We start from the raw sequence: 24230 nt of genomic DNA on the forward strand, positions 1-24230 counted from the left end.
GTCTTTTCATTTTCGTAGAATCTCATACGAATCGACTTGTGTTGTTTCTTCAAGTTCATGGTTGGAGGATCAATTTACCAATCAGTTCATTGATTCCTCAGACAAGGGTAACCTTTTTAGGTTTCTAGATAAATTCAGTGTCTATGACTCTGTCCTTGTCAGTCAAGAGAAGTTTAACATTGATATCAGTTTGTCAAAACCTTCAGTCACAATCATTCCCTTTGGTAGCCTTATGCATGGAAATGTTGGGTCTTAGGACTGCCGCATCAGATGCGATCTCCTTTGCTCGTTTTTACATGCGACCTCTTCAGCTCTGTATGCTGAACCAATGGTGCAGGGATTACTCAAAGATATCTCAATTAATATCTTTAAACCGATTTTATGACACTCTCTGACATGGTGGTCAGATCACCATCGTTTAGTTCAGGGGGCTTCTTTGTTCTTCCGACCTGGACTATAATCTCAACAGATGCTAGTTTTACAGGTTGGGGAGCTGTATGGGGGTATCTGACGGCACAAGGGGTTTGGGAATCTCAGGAGGTGAGATTTCCGATCAATATTTTGGAACTCCGTGCAATTTTCAGAGCTCTTCAGTCTTGGCCTCTTCCGAAGAGAGAGTTGTTCATTTGTTTTCAGATAAGACAATGTCACATCTGTGGCATACATCAATCATCAAGGAGGGACTCACAGTCCTCTGGCTATGAAAGAAGTATCTCGAATTTTGGTTTGGGCGGAATCCAGCTCCTGTCTAAATCTCTGCGGTTTATATCCCAGGTATGGACAATTGGAAAGCGGATTATCTCAGTCGCCAAACGTTGCATCCGGGCGAATGGTCTCTTCACCCAGAGGTATTTCTTCAGATTGTTCAAATGTGGGAACTTCCAGAAATAGATCTGATGGCTTCTCATCTAAACAAGAAACTTCCCAGGTATCTGTCCAGATCCCGGGATCCTCAGGCGGAGGCAGTGGATGCATTTTCACTTCCTTGGAAGTATCATCCTGCCTATATCTTTCCGCCTCTAGTTCTTCTTCCAAGAGTAATCTCCAAGATTCTGAAGGAATGCTCGTTTGTTCTGCTGGTAGCTCCGGCATGGCCTCACAGGTTTTGGTATGAGGATCTTGTCCGGATGGCCTCTTGCCAACCGTGTACTCTTCCGTTAAGACCAGACCTTTTGTCTCAAGGTCCTTTTTTCCATCAGGATCTGAAATCCTTAAATTTAAAGGTATGGAGATTGAACGCTTGATTCTTGGTCAAAGAGGTTTCTCTGACTCTGTGATTAATACTATGTTACAGGCTCGTAAATCTGTATCCAGAGAGATATATTATAGAGTCTGGAAGACTTATATTTCTTGGTGTCTTTCTCATCATTTTTCTTGGCATTCTTTTAGAATACCGAGAATATTACAATTTCTTCAGGATGGTTTAGATAAGGGTTTGTCCGCAAGTTCCTTGAAAGGTCAAATCTCTGCTCTTTCTGTTCTTTTTCAACAGAAAGATTGCTATTCTTCCTGATATTCATTGTTTTGTACAAGCTTTGGTTCGTATAAAGCCTGTCTTTAAGTCAATTTCTCCTCCTTGGAGTTTGAATTTGGTTCTGGGGGCTCTTCAAGCTCCTCCATTTGAACCTATGCATTCATTGGATATTAAATTACTTTCTTGGAAAGTTTTGTTCCTTTTGGCCATCTCTTCTGCCAGAAGAGTTTCTGAATTATTTGCTCTTTCTTGTGAGTCTCCTTTTCTGATTTTTCATCAGGATAAGGCGGTGTTGCGAACTTCTTTTGAATTTTTACCTAAGTTGTGAATTCCAACAACATTAGTAGAGACATTGTGGTTCCTTCATTATGTCCTCATCCTAAGAATTCTAAGGAGAAATCGTTGCATTCTTTGGATGTTATTAGAGCTTTGAAATATTATGTTGAAGCTATTAAGTCTTTCCGAAAGACTTCTGGTTTATTTGTTATCTTTTCCGGTTTTAGAAAGGCCAGAAAACTTCTGTCATTTCTTTGGCATCTTGGTTGAAATCTTTATTTCATCTTGCCTATTTTGAGTCGGGTAAGACTCCGCCTCATAGGATTACAGCTCATTCTACTAGGTCAGTTTCTACTTCCTGGGCGTTTAGGAATGAAGCTTCGGTTGATCAGATTTGCAAAGTGGCAACTTGGTTCTCTTTGCATACCTTTACCAAATTCTACCATTTTGTTGTATTTTCTTCTTCTGAAGCAGTTTTTGGTAGAAAAGTACTTCAGGCAGCGGTTTCAGTTTGAATCTTCTGCTTATGTTTTTCATTAAACTTTATTTTGGGTGTGGATTATTTTCAGCAGGAATTGGCTGTCTTTATTTTATCCCTCCCTCTCTAGTGACTCTTGTGTGGAAAGATCCACATCTTGGGTAGTCATTATCCCATACGTCACTAGCTCATGGACTCTTGCTAATTACATGAAAGAAAACATAATTTATGTAAGAACTTACCTGATAAATTCATTTCTTTCATATTAGCAAGAGTCCATGAGGCCCGCCCTTTTTTGTGGTGGTTATGATTTTTTGTATAAAGCACAATTATTCCAATTCCTTATTTTATATGCTTTCGCACTTTTTTCTTATCACCCCACTTCTTGGCTATTCGTTAAACTGAATTGTGGGTGTGGTGAGGGGTGTATTTATAGGCATTTTAAGGTTTGGGAAACTTTGCCCCTCCTGGTAGGAATGTATATCCCATACGTCACTAGCTCATGGACTCTTGCTAATATGAAAGAAATGAATTTATCAGGTAAGTTCTTACATAAATTATGTTTTTGTTGAACCACCATTTGCTCTAATTACAGCCTTTTGTCTGTTGGGCTACTGTAGGTCTCTACTAACTGTGCACATCTAGACTGTGCAATATTTGCCCACTGTTCTTTGCAGAATTGCTCCAGTTCCATTACATTTGATGCTGACTGTTTGTGGACTGCCCAGAGGCAGAACTTTTTTTCACTTTCTGCGATGAGATTTTTTGTAGTGAAAATTTTTCTGCAGGTCATTTTTAAATGAAATTCAGTTTTAACATGCATTTATTTAGAACAAAATAAACAAATAAAACATTTCTTTAAAATATGGTAAACTTTCACATGTAGCATCACAAATTGTTCATACCTGAAGAGGCTAAGAAATCAGCCTATTAGTCTACCTAGGTTTAGCAAAGAATATCAACAGAACAAAACAAAATTTGATGACAAAAGTAAATTGTCATCAAAATTTTCATGCCTTATCTGAATTAATGACAGTTTAATTTTGACTTTACTGTTCCTTTAAGACACTTAAATCCACTTTTATGATCAAATATACTTAGTTCTTTTTACATCCTTTGCTGAAAATCATGCACATATTTTCAGCAGAAATGCACTTCTCTGGGCTAGCAGGGGACTGGTGGCTACACACGCTGTCTCTTGCCATTGGCTCACCAGTGCATTGCTGCAGTGTTTTATTTTTAGAATATAAATGGCAGGTGATACGTATGGAGTGTGTAGAAGCAAAAAATATATAGGGTTTGTTTGGACAATAAAAGACAATTACAATATATCAAGAAAGTTTTGTAAAGGGACATTATAGTTGTTTTTCATCTTGCAACATTCTCATTGTGCATCTAAAGTTATCTTTTTTCTCAATATGCATCTGTTACTTATTTTTTAGGCATTTTGAAATATTTTAATTTTAAATATATATATATATAAGTTCCACTGCGCACGGAAATTTAAGTTGTAGAGGTGGAGCTCCAGTAATTCACCGAGTTCACAACCGACCTGTATTTCTAATCGTATGCACATCAGTGAATCTGCAGCTTGATCCTCTCTGTCTGAAGACGCGCAGGCAGCAGAGTTAGCTGTCACTCAATGCATTGTGCCGCCCCTTTCTGCCGATTAACAGATCAGTGTCAGTGGTTGCTATAGCAACATAGATCATAAAGTAAATTCCTACAGCACCTATCTTCTAGTATATAGATGGTTATACTCTGTGTTTTATGGGTCTGACATCCACTTGACCCCCATTGCAAAGTTTAGGCTGTCAGAGTTCTGATCACTCACAACAAAAAGAAAACACTGCGTCTCCTTACTGAGTCACAGTAGTCAGCTACAAATCACTGTAGTTGTGAGTGATCGGAACTCTGACAGCCTCCTCTCAGAGCAGATAACGATCTGTATAGAAGGAGCATAAAAAGTGTACTGGAATTGCAACATAACAAGGCAGAGCTGGTATGCAGTTTGCTGTACAATATCAGTTTATCTGCTAGCTGTCAGTCAGTGTTGCAGTAGGAAGCCTGTCAGTACCCTCCTGTGAGCAATAACACAGGTAATAAAGTTTGAGAATAGCCCCTGCCACCACAGTAATTGTATATTCTACCCCAGAACAAACAGACTCAATAACAGGGACTCTCTGCCGTTGAGAATTTCATGCAATAACAGGCATATGTAAGGCTATTTTAAAACTATATATTATTGTGATTGCCTAGTGATTACTCTGATGAAACTAATCGAAAGTGCTCATAGAGCAGGCAAATACCTTTTACAATTAACTTACCGGTGAAAGTGAAAGCTGCCCATTTATTTAATACTAAACCTAAACCGTGGACATAGCTACTTCCCTTCCTAATTACAATGTCAGAATGAGCTGTGATGTTGCAGGGATGAAAGGGAGGCACGGTGCACATAGACTCCTTTGCAAACATAACGGCTGCAGCTCGGTGATATTAAAATAATGGATTAGTGGCCACCACCTCCTCCTGCAAGATTATTGGCAAGACAGGGATCCAGAGAAGGAATAATATTTGGGGGCCACATGGCAGACTGGCTGGTAAAATGTCTAGTCAAAGTCAAACAGTGCACTGGTAGTAAGCTTATAGCACAGACTAGTAACCGTCGGTCTCTCAGGCAGCAAATTATTCAAAGAAGTGCTTAAAACTGAGGCGGTCCCCCCCTCTCTACTGAAGCCCACGCCTAGGCTGTAAACATTTGTTGGGAATGTGCACGCAGCGCTAAATTATTTTCATGCTCTCTTCTCACACTACCGTGAAAGCTTTTACCCCTTCTGCTTGCCCTAAATGTAAAAAGAAAAACATGCCCTGCGGATATGAATTGCACATTCCTGGCTGCACTTACCTCTCAGTGGCAGAAGCAGAAGCCGTTCTGGCGGCTAAAAGTAACAATTTTATGAGCAGAGCAGCCATTAGCCAATAATTTCAAAGTAAAAATGTGCTGGTTGCACTGCACAAAGAAAAAAAAATCCTGTTGAAGAAAATTCTGTGCTTAACAGAACTGGCCATTTTTTCTTCAGGCAGGCTCCACTTTCTGCGATATTATCGCAGATCGCACTATGTTCTGCCTTGGGGGTGGACTGCAGTCTTCAAGTCATTCCACAGATATTCAATGGGGTTTAAGTCTGGGCTCTGACTAGGCCATGCAAGGACATTCGCCTTTTTCTCCTTAAACCACTGTGTGGTAATTTTTGCTGCATGCTTTAGGTTGTTGTCATGTTGGAAGTTAAACCTTCTTCCCATTGACAACTTCCTGGCAGAGGGCAGCAGATTTTCCTCAAGAATTTGACGGTATTTTGCCCCATCCATTATTCCTTCTATCCTGACAAGTGCTCCAGTGCCTGCAGCAGAGAAACATCCCCATAACAGGATATTATCACCTCCATGCTTTACTGTAGGTATGGTGTTATTTGGATTGTGAGCTGTATTGGATTTCCTCCAGACATATTGTTTGGTGTTGAGGCCAAATAATTCAATTTTAGTCTCATCTGACCATAACACCTTTATCTATGTGGCCTTAGAATCTCCTAGGTGTGTTATGGCATAGCTCAGTCGTGACTGCATGTGGCCTTTCTTGAGGAGTGGCTTTTTTCTTTCAACCCTCCCATACAAGCCACATTTGTGTAGAATTTCTGATATTTTTGTCACATGCACACAATGACCACTCTTTGTCATAGATTCCTGCAACTGCTTCAGAGTTGCTGTGGGCCTCTTGGTAGCCTCTCTGACCAGTTTCCTCCAGGCTCTTTCACCCAGTTTGGAACAACGTCCTGATCCAGAGAGGGTCTGTGTTTTACCAAATACCTTCCACTTCTTAATAATAGACTTCACTGTGCTTCTAGGAATTGATAAAGCCTTTGATAGTTTCTTGTATCCATCTCCTGACTTGTGTCTGTCCACAACATTATCCCGGAGATCTTTTGATAGTGCCTTGCCACCCATAGTTGTTTGCTTCAGTTGCACTACCATTGACCGAGATGCTCCAGGAAAGCTCTTTTCATGCTGAGCTAATCAATATGCCCATAGCTGATTACAGTTGAAGGTCAAATGGCTTTGTGTGTGTAGTTAAGAAGGTGATTAGCTACACCTGATTGAGTTTACAAGTAATTTTAGGAGGGGGCAATCCTTTTTGCAACTCAGTGATTCTGTTTTTGAATTGTCTTTATTTTTGCCTGACATGTTGGTGTTAAATCTTTCACGTGGATGTTATAAGTTGCACTGGGTAATTACAACTGGATAATCAAAAACCGTGTCTGTCTTTATGTCAGGCTGCAAAGCAACAAAATGTGATTATTTTCAAGGGGCGTGATTCTTTTCAATACCCACTGAATATATAGAAAGAGAGAGAGAGAGGTCCTCATTCTCAGAAACTCACTAGCATCAGCTTATTTTACTGAGCATTATATTCTAAAGTAAGAGGCTTTTTTTTTACATATATTAGTGAACTCTTCTTAATGAGATACAAAGTTCCTAAGGTAAAAATTTACATAAAAACAATCTTTGGCAGGCATTGTAGTACGGATGAGGCATCTGTACAAAGGAGGCTACTAATATGGTCTAAAATATAAAACGTACAAAGAAAGACGCTGTAATCTAAATATGTATGGTTTAGAGGAGAGAAAGGAAAGATGTGACAATAGAAACCTTCAAATATAGTGACTTAATAAAGTATAAGATGAAAGCATTTTTCCTAAAAAAAAAAAAAAAGGTCACAATCTTAAGTTAGAGGGTAGCAGATTCAAAAGAAATGGTGGTAGATTCATGGCATAAACTTAAAATAGAGGTGGTAAACACAAAGGGGTAGATTAATTAAGATGCGCATGCTGCTTTTTCCAACCAGCGTTTTAGGCGCGCCATAAGACTGCTGCTCCTAAACTACTCCGTCACCTTTTAGGTGGGAGACTGAAATCATCCCGATGCGATCAGGATGATTAACACCCCCTGCTAGCGGCCGATTCAAGGGGGTGGCATTGGACAAGCATTTCGCTAGAACTGCTTGTGCAACTATAAATGCTGACAGCGTATGCTGTCGGCATTTAGCAAGGTCAAGCGGACATGATTCGCTATAGCGACTAAAGGTAAATCAACCCCATTGACTGTAAAATAATTTAAGAAATGCCTGGGACATGCATAAGGCTATCCTAAGAAAACAGTAACATGTAGTATGTGTAGACTTGATGGGACATGCATAAGGCTATACTAAGTAATAAGTAACATGTAATATGTGTAGACTTGATAGGACATAAATAAGGTTATACTAAGAAATAAGTAACATGTAATATGCGTAGACTTGATGGGACATACATAAGGCTATACTAAGTAATAAGTAACATGTAATATGTGTAGACTTGATAGGACATAAATAAGGTTATACTAAGTAATAAGTAACAGTAATATGTGTAGACTTGATGGGACATACATAAGGCTATACTAAGTAATAAGTAACATGTAATATGTGTAGACTTGATAGGACATAAATAAGGTTATACTAAGTAATAAGTAACAGTAATATGTGTAGACTTGATGGGACATACATAAGGCTATACTAAGTAATAAGTAACATGTAATATGTGTAGACTTGATGGGACATACATAAGGCTATACTAAGTAATAAGTAACATGTAATATGTGTAGACTTGATGGGACATACATAAGGCTATACTAAGTAATAAGTAACATGTAATATGTGTAGACTTGATGGGACATACATAAGGTTATACTAAGTAATAAGTAACATGTAATATGTGTAGACTTGATGGGACATGTATAAGGCTACACTAAGTAATAAGTAACATGTAATATGTGTAGACTTGATGGGACATGTATAAGGCTATACTAAGTCATAAGTAACATGTAATATGTGTAGACTTGATGGGACATACATAAGGTTATACTAAGTAATAAGTAACATGCAATATGTGTAGACTTGATGGGACATACATAAGGCTATACTAAGTAATAAGTAACATGTAATATGTGTAGACTTGATAATACATGCATAAGGTTATACTAAGTAATAAGTAACATGTAATATGTGTAGTCTTGATGGGACATACATAAGGCTATCCTAAGTAATAAGTAACATGTAATATGTGTAGACTTGATGGGACATACATAAGGCTATACTAAGTAATAAGTAACATGTAATATGTGTAGACTTGATGGGACATACATAAGGTTATACTAAGAAATAAGTAACATATAATATGTGTAGACTTGATGGGACATACATAAGGTTATACTAAGTAATAAGTAACATGTAATATGTGTAGACTTGATGGGACATACATAAGGCTATACTAAGTAATAAGTAACATGTAATATGTGTAGACTTGATGGGACATGCATAAGGCTATACTAAGTAATGAGTAGCATGTAATATGTGTAGACTTGATGTGACATACATAAGGTTATACTAAGTAATAAGTAACATGTAATATGTGTAGACTTAATGGGACATGCATAAGGCTATACTAAGTAATGAGTAACATGTAATATGTGTAGACTTGATGTGACATACATAAGGTTATACTAAGTAATAAGTAACATGTAATATGTGTAGACTTGATGGGACATGCATATGGCTATACTAAGTAATAAGTAACATGCAATATGTTTAGACTTGATGGGACATGCATAAGGCTATACTAAGTAATAAGTAACATGTAATATGTGTAGACTTGATGTGACATACATAGGGCTATCCTAAGTAATAAGTAACACGTAATATGTGTAGACTTGATGGGACATACATAAGGTTATACTAAGTAATAAGTAACACGTAATATGTGTAGCCTTGATGTGACATACATAAGGCTATACTAAGTAATAAGTAACATGTAATATGTGTAGACTTGATGGGACATACATAAGGCTATACTAAGTAATAAGTAACATGTAATATGTGTAGACTTGATGGGGCATACATAAGGCTATACTGAGTAATAAGTAACATGTAATATGTGTAGACTTGATAGGACATACATAAGGCTATCCTAAGTAATAAGTAACATGTAATATGTGTAGACTTGATGGGACATGCATAAGGCTATCCTAAGAAAACAGTAACATGTAATATGTTTAGACTTGATGTGACATACATAAGGTTATACTAAATAATAAGTAACATGTAATATATGTAGACTTGATCTGACATGCATAAGGCTATACTAAATAATAAGTAACATGTAATATGTTTAGACTTGATGTGACATACATAAGGTTATACTAAATAATAAGTAACATGTAATATATGTAGACTTGATCTGACATGCATAAGGCTATACTAAGTAATAAGTAACATGTAATATGTGTAGACTTGATGGGACATGCATAAGGCTATCCTAAGTAATAAGTAAAATGTAATATGTGTAGACTTGATGAGACATGCATAAGGCTATCCTAAGAAAACAGTAACATGTAATATGTTTAGACTTGATGGGACATGCATAAGGCTATCCTAAGTAATAAGTAACATGTAATATGTGTAGACTTGATGGGACATACATAAGGTTATACTAAGGAAACAGTAACATGTAATATGTGTAGACTTGATGGGACATGCATAAGGTTATACTAAGTAATAAGTAACATGTAATATGTGTAGTCTTGATGGGACGTGCATAAGGCTATCCTAAGTAATAAGTAACATGTAATATGTGTAGACTTGATGGGACATGCATAAAGCTATCCTAAATAATAAGTAACATGTAATATGTGTAGACTTGATGGGACGTGCATAAGGCTATTCTAAGTAATAAGTAACATGTAATATGTGTAGACTTGATGGGGCATGCATAAGGTTATCCTAAGTAATAAGTAACATGTAATATGTGTAGACTTGATGGGACATGCATAAGGTTATACTAAGTAATAAGTAACATGTAATATGTGTAGTCTTGATGGGACATACATAAGGTTATACTAAGTAATAAGTAACCTGTAATATGTGTAGACTTGATGGGACATACATAAGGCTATACTAAGTAATAAGTAACCTGTAATATGTGTAGACTTGATGGGACATGTATAAGGCTATCCTAAGTAATAAGTAACATGTAATATGTATAGACTTGATGGGACATGCATAAGGCTATACTAAGTAATAAGTAACATGTAATATGTGTAGACTTGATGGGACATACATAAGGTTATACTAAGTAATAAGTAACATGTAATATGTGTAGACTTGATGGGACATGTATAAGGCTACACTAAGTAATAAGTAACATGTAATATGTGTAGACTTGATGGGACATGTATAAGGCTATACTAAGTAATAAGTAACATGTAATATGTGTAGACTTGATGGGACATGTATAAGGCTACACTAAGTAATAAGTAACATGTAATATGTGTAGACTTGATGGGACATGTATAAGGCTATACTAAGTCATAAGTAACATGTAATATGTGTAGACTTGATGGGACATACATAAGGTTATACTAAGTAATAAGTAACATGCAATATGTGTAGACTTGATGGGACATACATAAGGCTATACTAAGTAATAAGTAACATGTAATATGTGTAGACTTGATAAGACATGCATAAGGTTATACTAAGTAATAAGTAACATGTAATATGTGTAGACTTGATGGGACATACATAAGGCTATACTAAGTAATAAGTAACAGGTAATAAGTGTAGACTTGATGGGACATGCATAAGCTTATCCTAAGTAATAAGTAACATGTAATATGTGTAGTCTTGATGGGACATACATAAGGCTATCCTAAGTAATAAGTAACAAGTAATATGTGTAGACTTGATGGGACATACATAAGGTTATACTAAGTAATAAGTAACATGTAATATGTGTAGACTTGATGGGACATGCATAAGCTTATCCTAAGTAATAAGTAACATGTAATATGTGTAGTCTTGATGGGACATACATAAGGCTATCCTAAGTAATAAGTAACAAGTAATATGTGTAGACTTGATGGGACATACATAAGGTTATACTAAGTAATAAGTAACATGTAATATGTGTAGACTTGATAAGACATGCATAAGGCTATACTAAGTAATGAGTAACATGTAATATGTGTAGACTTGATGGGACATACATAAGGCTATACTAAGTAATAAGTAACATGTAATATGTGTAGACTTGATGTGACATACATAGGGCTATCCTAAGTAATAAGTAACACGTAATATGTGTAGACTTGATGGGACATACATAAGGTTATACTAAGTAATAAGTAACACGTAATATGTGTAGACTTGATGGGACATACATAAGGTTATACTAAGTAATAAGTAACACGTAATATGTGTAGACTTGATGGGACATACATAAGGTTATACTAAGAAATAAGTAACACGTAATATGTGTAGACTTGATGTGACATACATAGGGCTATCCTAAGTAATAAGTAACACGTAATATGTGTAGACTTGATGGGACATACATAAGGTTATACTAAGTAATAAGTAACACGTAATATGTGTAGACTTGATGGGACATACATAAGGTTATACTAAGTAATAAGTAACACGTAATATGTGTAGACTTGATGGGACATACATAAGGTTATACTAAGTAATAAGTAACATGTAATATGTGTAGACTTGATGGGACATGTATAAGGCTACACTAAGTAATAAGTAACATGTAATATGTGTAGACTTGATGGGACATGTATAAGGCTACACTAAGTAATAAGTAACATGTAATATGTGTAGACTTGATGAGACATATATAAGGTTATACTAAGTAATAAGTAACATGTAATATGTGTAGTCTTGATGGGACATACATAAGATTATACTAAGTAATAAGTAACATGTAATATGTGTAGACTTGATGGGACATGTATAAGGCTACACTAAGTAATAAGTAACATGTAATATGTGTAGACTTGATGGGACATGTATAAGGCTATACTAAGTCATAAGTAACATGTAATATGTGTAGACTTGATGGGACATACATAAGGTTATACTAAGTAATAAGTAACATGCAATATGTGTAGACTTGATGGGACATACATAAGGCTATACTAAGTAATAAGTAACATGTAATATGTGTAGACTTGATAAGACATGCATAAGGTTATACTAAGTAATAAGTAACATGTAATATGTGTAGTCTTGATGGGACATACATAAGGCTATCCTAAGTAATAAGTAACAAGTAATATGTGTAGACTTGATGGGACATACATAAGGTTATACTAAGTAATAAGTAACATGTAATATGTGTAGACTTGATAAGACATGCATAAGGCTATACTAAGTAATGAGTAACATGTAATATGTGTAGACTTGATGTGACATACATAAGGTTATACTAAGTAATAAGTAACATGTAATATGTGTAGACTTGATGGGACATGCATATGGCTATACTAAGTAATAAGTAACATGCAATATGTTTAGACTTGATGGGACATACATAAGGTTATACTAAGTAATAAGTAACACGTAATATGTGTAGACTTGATGGGACATACATAAGGTTATACTAAGTAATAAGTAACACGTAATATGTGTAGACTTGATGGGACATACATAAGGTTATACTAAGTAATAAGTAACATGTAATATGTGTAGACTTGATAAGACATGCATAAGGCTATACTAAGTAATGAGTAACATGTAATATGTGTAGACTTGATGGGACATACATAAGGCTATACTAAGTAATAAGTAACATGTAATATGTGTAGACTTGATGTGACATACATAGGGCTATCCTAAGTAATAAGTAACACGTAATATGTGTAGACTTGATGGGACATACATAAGGTTATACTAAGTAATAAGTAACACGTAATATGTGTAGACTTGATGGGACATACATAAGGTTATACTAAGTAATAAGTAACACGTAATATGTGTAGACTTGATGGGACATACATAAGGTTATTCTAAGTAATAAGTAACACGTAATATGTGTAGACTTGATGTGACATACATAGGGCTATCCTAAGTAATAAGTAACACGTAATATGTGTAGACTTGATGGGACATACATAAGGTTATACTAAGTAATAAGTAACACGTAATATGTGTAGACTTGATGGGACATACATAAGGTTATACTAAGTAATAAGTAACACGTAATATGTGTAGACTTGATGGGACATACATAAGGTTATACTAAATAATAAGTAACATGTAATATATGTAGACTTGATCTGACATGCATAAGGCTATACTAAGTAATAAGTAACATGTAATATGTGTAGACTTGATGGGACATGCATAAGGCTATCCTAAGTAATAAGTAAAATGTAATATGTGTAGACTTGATGGGACATGCATAAGGCTATCCTAAGAAAACAGTAACATGTAATATGTTTAGACTTGATGGGACATGCATAAGGCTATCCTAAGTAATAAGTAACATGTAATATGTGTAGACTTGATGGGACATGCATAAGGTTATACTAAGTAATAAGTAACATGTAATATGTGTAGTCTTGATGGGACGTGCATAAGGCTATCCTAAGTAATAAGTAACATGTAATATGTGTAGACTTGATGGGACATGCATAAAGCTATCCTAAATAATAAGTAACATGTAATATGTGTAGACTTGATGGGACGTGCATAAGGCTATTCTAAGTAATAAGTAACATGTAATATGTGTAGACTTGATGGGGCATGCATAAGGTTATACTAAGTAATAAGTAACATGTAATATGTGTAGACTTGATGGGACATGCATAAGGCTATACTAAGTAATAAGTAACCTGTAATATGTGTAGACTTGATGGGACATGTATAAGGCTATCCTAAGTAATAAGTAACATGTAATATGTATAGACTTGATGGGACATGCATAAGGCTATACTAAGTAATAAGTAACATGTAATATGTGTAGACTTGATAGGACATACATAAGGTTATACTAAGTAATAAGTAACATGTAATATGTGTAGACTTGATGGGACATGTATAAGGCTACACTAAGTAATAAGTAACATGTAATATGTGTAGACTTGATGGGACATATATAAGGTTATACTAAGTAATAAGTAACATGTAATATGTGTAGTCTTTATGGGACATACATAAGGTTATACTAAGTAATAAGTAACATGTAATATGTGTAGACTTGATGGGACATGTATAAGGCTACACTAAGTAATAAGTAACATGTAATATGTGTAGACTTGATGGGACATGTATAAGGCTATACTAAGTAATAAGTAACATGTAATATGTGTAGACTTGATGGGACATACATAAGGTTATACTAAGTAATAAGTAACATGCAATATGTGTAGACTTGATGGGACATACATAAGGCTATACTAAGTAATAAGTAACATGTAATATGTGTAGACTTGATAAGACATGCATAAGGTTATACTAAGTAATAAGTAACATGTAATATGTGTAGTCTTGATGGGACATACATAAGGCTATCCTAAGTAATAAGTAACAAGTAATATGTGTAGACTTGATGGGACATACATAAGGTTATACTAAGTAATAAGTAACATGTAATATGTGTAGACTTGATAAGACATGCATAAGGCTATCCTAAGTAATAAGTAACATGTAATATGTGTAGTCTTGATGGGACATACATAAGGCTATCCTAAGTAATAAGTAACATGTAATATGTGTAGTCTTGATGGGACATACATAAGGCTATACTAAGTAATAAGTAACATGTAATATGTGTAGTCTTGATGGGACATACATAAGGCTATCCTAAGTAATAAGTAACATGTAATATGTGTAGTCTTGATGGGACATACATAAGGCTATACTAAGTAATAAGTAACATGTAATATGTGTAGTCTTGATGGGACATACATAAGGCTATACTAAGTAATAAGTAACATGTAATATGTGTAGAGTTGATGTGACATACATAAGGTTATACTAAGTAATAAGTAACAGTAATATGTGTAGACTTGATGGGACATACATAAGGTTATACTAAGTAATAAGTAACATGTAATATTTGTAGACTTGATGGGACATACATAAGGCTATCCTAATTAATAAGTAACATGTAATATTTGTAGACTTGATGGGACATACATAAGGCTATCCTAATTAATAAGTAACATGTAAAATGTGTAGTCTTGATGGGACATACATAAGGCTATACTAAGTAATAAGTAACATGTAATATGTGTAGTTTTGATGGGACATACGTAAGGCTATCCTAAGTAATAAGTAGCATGTGATATGTGTAGTCTTCATGGGACATACATAAGGCTATCCTAAGTAATAAGTAACAAGTAATATGTGTAGACTTGATGGGACATACATAAGGATATCCTAAGTAATAAGTAACAATAATATGTGTAGACTTGATGGGACATACATAAGGATACCCTAAGTAATAAGTAACAATAATATGTGTAGACTTGATGGGACATACATAAGGTTATACTAAGTAATAAGTAACATGTAATATGTGTAGTTTTGATGGGACATACGTAAGGCTATACTAAGTAATAAGTAACATGTAATATGTGTAGTCTTCATGGGACATACATAAGGCTATCCTAAGTAATAAGTAACAAGTAATATGTGTAGACTTGATGGGACATACATAAGGATATCCTAAGTAATAAGTAACATGTAATATGTGTAGACTTGATGGGACATACATAAGGATATCCTAAGTAATAAGTAACAATAATATGTGTAGACTTGATGGGACATACATAAGTCTATCCTAAGTAATAAGTAACAATAATATGTGTAGACTTGATGGGACATACATAAGGTTATACTAAGTAATAAGTAACATGTAATATGTGTAGTCTTAATGGGACATGCATAAGGTTATACTAAGTAATAAGTAACATGTAATATGTGTAGACTTGATGGGACATACATAAGGCTATACTAAGTAATAAGTAACATGTAATATGTGTAGACTTGATGGGACATACATAAGGCTATACTAAGTAATAAGTAACATGTAATATGTGTAGACTTGATGGGACATACATAAGGCTATACTAAGTAATAAGTAACATGTAATATGTGTAGACTTGATGGGACATACATAAGGCTATACTAAGTAATAAGTAACATGTAATATGTGTAGACTTGATGGGACATGCATAAGGCTATACTAAGTAATAAGTAACATGTAATATGTGTAGACTTGATGGGACATACATAAGGCTATACTAAGTAATAAGTAACATGTAATATGTGTAGACTTGATGGGACATGCATAAGGCTATACTAAGTAATAAGTAACATGTAATATGTGTAGACTTGATGGGACATACATAAGGCTATACTAAGTAATAAGTAACATGTAATATGTGTAGACTTGATGGGACATACATAAGGCTATACTAAGTAATAAGTAACATGTAATATGTGTAGACTTGATGGGACATACATAAGGCTATACTAAGTAATAAGTAACATGTAATATGTGTAGACTTGATGGGACATGCATAAGGCTATACTAAGTAATAAGTAACATGTAATATGTGTAGACTTGATGGGACATGCATAAGGCTATACTAAGTAATAAGTAACATGTAATATGTTTAGACTTGATGGGACATACATAAGGCTATCCTAATTAATAAGTAACATGTAATATGTGTAGACTTGATGGGACATTCATAAGGTTATACTAAGTAATAAGTAACATGTAATATGTGTAGACTTCATGTGACATACATAAGGCTATACTAAGTAATAAGTAACATGTAATATGTGTAGACTTGATGGGACATGCATAAGGCTATACTAAGTAATAAGTAACAGTAATATGTGTAGACTTGATGGGACATGCATAAGGCTATACTAAGTAATAAGTAACAGTAATATGTGTAGACTTGATAGGACATACATAAGGCTATACTAAGTAATAAGTAACATGTAATATGTGTAGACTTGATGGGACATACATAAGGCTATACTAAGTAATAAGTAACATGTAATATGTGTAGACTTGATGGGACATACATAAGGCTATACTAAGTAATAAGTAACATGTAATATGTGTAGCCTTGATAGGACATGCATAAGGCTACACTAAGTAATAAGTAACATGTAATATGTGTAGACTTGATGGGACATGCATAAGGCTATACTAAGTAATAAGTAACATGTAATATGTGTAGACTTGATGGGACATGCATAAGGTTATACTAAGTAATAAGTAACATGTAATATGTGTAGACTTGATGGGACATGCATAAGGCTATCCTAAGTAATAAGTAACATGTAATATGTGTAGACTTGATGGGACATGCATAAGGTTATACTAAGTAATAAGTAACATGTAATATGTGTAGACTTGATGGGACATGCATAAGGCTATACTAAGTAATAAGTAACATGTAATATGTGTAGACTTGATGGGACATACATAAGGCTATACTAAGTAATAAGTAACAGTAATATGTGTAGACTTGATGGGACATACATAAGGTTATACTAAGTAATAAGTAACATGTAATATGTGTAGACTTGATGGGACATGCATAAGGTTATACTAAGTAATAAGTAACATGTAATATGTATAGACTTGATGGGACATGCATAAGGCTATACTAAGTAATAAGTAACATGTAATATGTGTAGACTTGATGAGACATGCATAAGGTTATACTAAGTAATAAGTAACATGTAATATGTGTAGACTTGATGGGACATACATAAGGCTATACTAAGTAATAAGTAACATGTAATATGTGTAGACTTGATGGGACATGCATAAGGCTATACTAAGTAATAAGTAACATGTAATATGTGTAGACTTGATGGGACATGCATAAGGTTATACTAAGTAATAAGTAACATGTAATATGTGTAGACTTGATGGGACATGCATAAGGCTATACTAAGTAATAAGTAACAGTAATATGTGTAGACTTGATGGGACATACATAAGGCTATACTAAGTAATAAGTAACAGTAATATGTGTAGACTTGATGGGACATACATAAGGCTATACTAAGTAATAAGTAACAGTAATATGTGTAGACTTGATGGGACATACATAAGGCTATACTAAGTAATAAGTAACATGTAATATGTGTAGACTTGATGGGACATACATAAGGCTATACTAAGTAATAAGTAACATGTAGTATGTGTAGACTTGATGGGACATACATAAGGTTATACTAAGTAATAAGTAACATGTAATATGTGTAGACTTGATGGGACATGCATAAGGCTATACTAAGTAATAAGTAACATGTAATATGTTTAGACTTGATGGGACATGCATAAGGTTATACTAAGTAATAAGTAACATGTAATATGTGTAGACTTGATAGGACATGCATAAGGCTATCCTAAGTAATAAGTAGCATGTGATATGTGTAGACTTGATAGGACATGCATAAGGCTATCCTAAGTAATAAGTAACCTGTAATATGTGTAGATTTGATGGGGCATACATAAGGCTATCCTAAGGAAACAGTAACATGTAATATGTGTAGACTTGATGGGACATACATAAGGCTATACTTAGTAATAAGTATCATGTAATATTTGTAGACTTGATGGGGCATACATAAGGCTATCCTAAGGAAACAGTAACATGTAATATGTGTAGACTTGATGGGACATGCATAAGGTTATACTAAGTAATAAGTAACATGTAATATGTGTAGACTTGATGGGACATGCATAAGGCTATCCTAAGTAATAAGTAACATGTAATATGTGTAGACTTGATGGGACATGCATAAGGCTATCATAAGTAATAAGTAACATGTAATATGTGTAGACTTGATGGGCTATAAGACAAGCATAAGGCTATACTAAGTAATAAGTAACATGTAATATGTGTAGACTTGATGGGACATACATAAGGATATCCTAAGTAATAAGTAACAATAATATGTGTAGACTTGATGGGACATACATAAGGTTATACTAAGTAATAAGTAACATGTAATATGTGTAGTCTTAAAGGGACATGCATAAGGTTATACTAAGTAATAAGTAACATGTAATATGTTTAGTCTTGATGGGACATGCATAACGTTATACTAAGTAATAAGTAACATGTAATATGTGTAGACTTGATGGGACATGCATAAGGTTATACTAAGTAATAAGTAACATGTAATATGTGTAGACTTGATGGGACATACATAAGGCTATACTAAGTAATAAGTAACATGTAATATGTGTAGACTTGATGGGACATACATAAGGCTATACTAAGTAATAAGTAACATGTAATATGTGTAGACTTGATGGGACATACATAAGGCTATACTAAGTAATAAGTAACATGTAATATGTGTAGACTTGATGGGACATACATAAGGTTATACTAAGTAATAAGTAACATGTAATATGTGTAGACTTGATGGGACATGCATAAGGCTATACTAAGTAATAAGTAACATGTAATATGTGTAGACTTGATGGGACATGCATAAGGCTATACTAAGTAATAAGTAACATGTAATATGTGTAGACTTGATGGGACATACATAAGGCTATACTAAGTAATAAGTAACATGTAATATGTGTAGACTTGATGGGACATTCATAAGGCTATACTAAGTAATAAGTAACATGTAATATGTGTAGACTTGATGGGACATACATAAGGCTATACTAAGTAATAAGTAACATGTAATATGTGTAGACTTGATGGGACATGCATAAGGCTATACTAAGTAATAAGTAACATGTAATATGTGTAGACTTGATGGGACATACATAAGGCTATACTAAGTAATAAGTAACATGTAATATGTGTAGACTTGATAGGACATGCATAAGGCTATACTAAGTAATAAGTAACATGTAATATGTGTAGACTTGATGGGACATGCATAAGGCTATACTAAGTAATAAGTAACATGTAATATGTGTAGACTTGATGGGACATACATAAGGCTATACTAAGTAATAAGTAACATGTAATATGTGTAGACTTGATAGGACATGCATAAGGCTATACTAAGTAATAAGTAACATGTAATATGTGTAGACTTGATTGGACATACATAAGGCTATACTAAGTAATAAGTAACATGTAATATGTGTAGACTTGATGGGACATGCATAAGGCTATACTAAGTAATAAGTAACATGTAATATGTGTAGACTTGATGGGACATGCATAAGGCTATACTAAGTAATAAGTAACATGTAATATGTGTAGACTTGATGGGACATACATAAGGCTATACTAAGTAATAAGTAACATGTAATATGTGTAGACTTGATGGGACATACATAAGGCTATACTAAGTAATAAGTAACATGTAATATGTGTAGACTTGATGGGACATGCATAAGGCTATACTAAGTAATAAGTAACATGTAATATGTGTAGACTTGATGGGACATACATAAGGCTATACTAAGTAATAAGTAACATGTAATATGTGTAGACTTGATGGGACATACATAAGGCTATACTAAGTAATAAGTAACATGTAATATGTGTAGACTTGATGGGACATGCATAAGGCTATACTAAGTAATAAGTAACATGTAATATGTGTAGACTTGATGGGACATACATAAGGCTATACTAAGTAATAAGTAACATATAATATGTGTAGACTTGATGTGACATACATAAGGCTATACTAAGTAATAAGTAACATGTAATATGTGTAGACTTGATGGGACATACATAAGGCTATACTAAGTAATAAGTAACATGTAATATGTGTAGACTTGATGGGACATACATAAGGCTATACTAAGTAATAAGTAACATGTAATATGTGTAGACTTGATGGGACATGCATAAGGCTATACTAAGTAATAAGTAACATGTAATATGTGTAGACTTGATGGGACATACATAAGGCTATACTAAGTAATAAGTAACATGTAATATGTGTAGACTTGATGGGACATACATAAGGCTATCCTAAGTAATAAGTAACATGTAATATGTGTAGACTTGATGGGACATACATAAGGCTATCCTAAGTAATAAGTAACATGTAATATGTGTAGACTTGATGGGACATACATAAGGCTATACTAAGTAATAAGTAACATGTAATATGTGTAGACTTGATGGGACATACATAAGGCTATACTAAGTAATAAGTAACATGTAATATGTGTAGACTTGATGGGACATACATAAGGCTATACTAAGTAATAAGTAACATGTAATATGTGTAGACTTGATGGGACATGCATAAGGCTATCATAAGTAATAAGTAACATGTAATATGTGTAGACTTGATGGGACATGCATAAGGCTATCCTAAGTAATAAGTAACATGTAATATGTGTAGACTTGATGGGACATGCATAAGGCTATACTAAGTAATAAGTAACATGTAATATGTGTAGACTTGATGGGACATGCATAAGGTTATACTAAGTAATAAGTAACATGTAATATGTGTAGACTTGATGGGACATGCATAAGGCTATCCTAAGTAATAAGTACATGTAATATGTGTAGACTTGATGGGACATGCATAAGGCTATCCTAAGTAATAAGTAACATGTAATATGTGTAGACTTGATGGGACATGCATAAGGCTATCCTAAGGAAACAGTAACATGTAATATGTGTAGACTTGATGGGACATACATAAGGCTATACTAAGTAATAAGTAACATGTAATATGTGTAGACTTGATGGGACATACATAAGGCTATACTAAGTAATAAGTAACATGTAATATGTGTAGACTTGATGGGACATACATAAGGCTATACTAAGTAATAAGTAACGTGTAATATGTGTAGACTTGATGGGACATACATAAGGCTATACTAAGTAATAAGTAACATGTAATATGTGTAGACTTGATGGGACATACATAAGGCTATACTAAGTAATAAGTAACTGTAATATGTGTAGACTTGATGGGACATACATAAGGCTATACTAAGTAATAAGTAACATGTAATATGTGTAGACTTGATGGGACATACATAAGGCTATACTAAGTAATAAGTAACATGTAATATGTGTAGACTTGATGGGACATACATAAGGCTATACTAAGTAATAAGTAACATGTAATATGTGTAGACTTGATGGGACATGCATAAGGCTATACTAAGTAATAAGTAACATGTAATATGTGTAGACTTGATGGGACATACATAAGGTTATACTAAGTAATAAGTAACATGTAATATGTGTAGACTTGATGGGACATACATAAGGCTATACTAAGTAATAACTAACATATAATATGTGTAGACTTGATAGGACATGCATAAGGCAATACTAAGTAATAAGTAACATGTAATATGTGTAAACTTGATAGGACATTCATAAGGCTATACTAAGTAATAAGTAACATGTAATATGTGTAGACTTGATGGGACATACATAAGGTTATACTAAGTATTAAGTAACACGTAATATGTGTAGACTTGATAGGACATGCATAGGGCTATACTAAGTAATCAGTAACATGTAATATGTGTAGACTTGGTGGGACATACATAAGGCTATACTAAGTAATAAGTGACATATAATATCTGTAGACTTGATGTGACATACATAAGGCTATCCTAAGTAATAAGTAACCTGTAATATGTGTAGACTTGATTGAAGATGCATAAGGCTATACTAAGTAATAAGTAACATGTAATATGTGTAGACTTGATTAGACATACATAGGGCTATACTAAGTAATCAGTAACATGTAATATGTGTAGACTTGATGGGACATGCATAAGGCTATACTAAGTAATAAGTAACATGTAATATGTGTAAACTTGATGGGACATGCATAAGGCTATACTAAGTAATAAGTAACATGTAATATGTGTAGACTTGATGGGACATACATAAGGCTATACTAAGTAATAAGTAACATATAATATGTATAGACTTGATGTGACATACATGAGGCTATACTAAGTAATAAGTAACATGTATTATGTGTAGACTCGATGTGACATACATAAGGCTATACTAAGTAATAAGTAACATGTAATATGTGTAGACTTGATGTGACATACATAAGGCTATACTAAGTAATAAGTAACATATAATATGTGTAGACTTGATTGGACATGCATAAGGCTATACTAAGTAATAAGTAACATGTAATATGTGTAGACTTGATGGGACATACATAAGGCTATACTAAGTAATAAGTAATATATAATATGTATAGACTTGATGTGACATACATAAGGCTATACTAAGTAATAAATAACATGTATTATGTGTAGACTCGATGTGACATACATAAGGCTATACTAAGTAATAAGTAACATGTAATATGTGTAGACTTGATGTGACATACCTAAGGCTATACTAAGTAATAAGTAACATATAATATGTGTAGACTTGATTGGACATGCATAAGGCTATACTAAGTAATAAGTAACATGTAATATGTGTAGACTTGATGGGACATACATAAGGCTATCCTAAGAATACAGTAACATGTAATATGTGTAGACTTGATGGGACATACATAGGGCTATCCTAAGTAATAAGTCACATGTAATATGTGTAGACTTGATGGGACATACATAAGGCTATCCTAAGAATACAGTAACATGTAATATGTGTAGACTTGATGGGACATGCATAAGGCTATACTAAGTAATAAGTAACATGTAATATGTGTAGACTTGATGGGACATGCATAAGGTTATACTAAGTAATAAGTAACATGTAATATGTGTAGACTTGATGGGACATGCATAAGGCTATACTGAGTAATAAGTAACATATAATATGTGTAGACTTGATGGGACATACATAGGGCTATACTAAGCAATAAGTAACATGTAATATGTATAGACTTGATGGGACATACATAAGGCTATCCTAATTAATATGTAACATGTAATAAGTGTAGACTTGATGGTCCTTTTTGGTTCTTACCTACCATCAAATTCTTTGTTTCTATCTTATAGAATCTTTGCCCTACCAGAAAGTTTTAGAGAACCAGGCCCAGAGAGAGTAGAGGGCAGGTGGCAGTATAAAACTCATGTGCACACCCAGTTGCAGACATTACTTGCACAGTCCATACTTAGATCCACCCACTCC

This window comes from Bombina bombina, chromosome 4 (genome assembly GCF_027579735.1).
Source record: "Bombina bombina isolate aBomBom1 chromosome 4, aBomBom1.pri, whole genome shotgun sequence".
In the NCBI taxonomy this organism is placed as follows: domain Eukaryota; kingdom Metazoa; phylum Chordata; class Amphibia; order Anura; family Bombinatoridae; genus Bombina; species Bombina bombina.